The 2,248-nt window shown below is 44.1% G+C and overlaps 1 pseudogene; it reads right to left on the reverse strand.

The window, feature by feature from the left end:
• Window positions 1-1,396: 1,396 nt before the first annotated feature.
• Window positions 1,397-1,810, reverse strand: LOC113614840 (ferritin light chain pseudogene; annotated as a pseudogene).
• Between the last annotated feature and the right edge of the window lie 438 nt (window positions 1,811-2,248).

A 2,248-nucleotide genomic window follows, 5' to 3' on the forward strand; every position in this document is an offset into this window, starting at 1 on the left:
TGACAAATGATGCAAGAATATACAACGGAGAAAAGACAGCCTCTTCAATAATTTGTGCTGGGAAAACTGGACAGCTACATGTAAATGGATGAAATTGGAACACTACCTAACACCATACACAAAAATAAACTCAAAATGTATTAAAGACCTAAATGTAAGACCAGACACTGCAAAACTCTTAAAGGAAAACAAAGGAAAAACACTATTTGACATAAACCTGAGCAAGATCTTTTTGACCCACTTCCTAGAGTAATGAAAATAAAAACAAAAATAAACAAATGGGATCCATGAAACTTAAAAGCTTTTGCACAGCAAAGGAAACCGTAAGCAAGACGTAAAGACAACCCTCAGAATGGGAGAAAGTATTTGCAAATGAAGCAATGGACAAAGAATTGATCTCTAAAATATACAAACAGCTCATGGAGCTCAATCACAAAAAAAACAAACAACCCAAGAAAAAATGGGCAGAAGACCTGAATAGATATTTCTCCAAGGAAGACATACAGATGGACAAGAGACACATGAAAACATGTTCAGCATCACTAATTATTAGAGAAATGCAAATGAAAACTGCAATGAGATATCACCTCATGCCAGTCAGAATGGCCATCATCAAAAAATCTACAAACAATAAATGCCAGAGATGATGCAGAGAAAAGGGAACCTCATGCACTGTTGGTGGAAATATAACTTGATACAGCCACTGTGGAGAACAGTATGGAGGTTCCTTAGAAAATGAAAAATAGACCTACCATATGACCCAGGAATCCCACTTCTGGGCATATAACCTGAAAAACCCTTAATTCAAAACTACACATGTACCCCAGTATTCATTGCAACACTATTTACAATAGCCAGGACATGGAAATAAGCTAAACGTCCATTGACAGATGAATGGATAAGAAGATGTTGTACATATATACAATGTAATATTACTCAGCCTTAAAATCAAATAAAATTGTGGCATTAATAGAGATGTGGATAGACCTAGAGACTGTCATAGAGTGATGTATGTCAGAAAGAGAAAAGCAAATACCATATATTAATGCATATATGTGGAGTCTAGAAAGATGATACAGATGAACCTATTTCCAGGGCAGGAAGAGTGACGCAGGTGCAGATAACGGACATGTGGACCCTGGGGGAAAATGAAGGGTGGGATGATTTGGGAGATTAGTATTGACACATTTAAACTATTATGTGCAAAATAGATAGCTAGTGGGAATCTTTTGTATAGCACAGAGAGCTCATCTCGGTGCTCTGTGATGACCTAGATGGGTGGGATGGGGTGTTGGGAGGGAGTTTCAAGAGGGAGGGAATATATATATACATATAGCTGATTAAGGTCACTATACAGCAGAAACTAGTACAACATTGTAAAACAAATTTACTCCAATTAAAAAAAAACATAGTGGGAGTCTGCGCGGGCGGAACCCAGGGCGCGCAGATCCGATAGTGCCTGGTTCAGGTTCTTCTCCCTGAGAATGGCGGCTTCCACAGTGTCCTGGGTTTCACCCCACTTATCTTGAGAAGGCTTCCGCACATCTTGGAAAAGGGCGTGGCTCCAGCACCGGTTTTGCATTTTCAAGAGACGCTGGGCGCCCTCGCGCTTTTCCTCGGCCAATTCCTGAAGAAAGTGTCCCACGCCATGCAGAGCCGCATCGTCGGGGTCAAAATAGGAGCCCAGAGAGAGATGTGGGCCAGTTCCACAGATCCAGAGCCTAAGGAGGAGACCAGCATCCCCTGAAGAAGGATTGTGAAACACTGCCACAAGTATATACTGTCTGATATATTTGCTGGAGCAAGTCATCGTAACACCTGGATCTGAACTATTGCTCTGATACACCAGAAATACATCTACACGTGGAACAACTCCTACAGAACACCTACTGAAGGCTGGCAGAAGACCTCAGACCTTCCAAAAGGCAAGAAACTCCCCACGTACCTGGGTAGGGCAAAAGAAAAAAAAGAATAAACAGAGACAAAAGGATAGGGACGGCACCTGCACCAGTGGGAGGGAGCTGTGAAGGAGGAAAAGTTCCCACACACTAGGAAGCCCCTTCGCGGGCGGAGACTGCGGGAGGCGGAGAGGGGAGCTTCGAAGCCGCGGAGGAGTGCACAGCAACGGGTGCGGAGGGCAAAGCGGGGAGATTCCCGCACAGAGGATCGGTGCCGACCGGCACTCACCAGCCCAAGAGGCTTCTCTACTCACCCGCCGGGGCGGGCGGGGCTGCGAGGTGAGGCTTGG

This window comes from Aethalodelphis obliquidens, unplaced genomic scaffold, assembly GCF_003676395.1.
Source record: "Aethalodelphis obliquidens isolate GAN/ISIS:26980383/991018 unplaced genomic scaffold, ASM367639v1 scaffold106, whole genome shotgun sequence".
NCBI classification, from domain to species: Eukaryota; Metazoa; Chordata; class Mammalia; order Artiodactyla; family Delphinidae; genus Aethalodelphis; species Aethalodelphis obliquidens.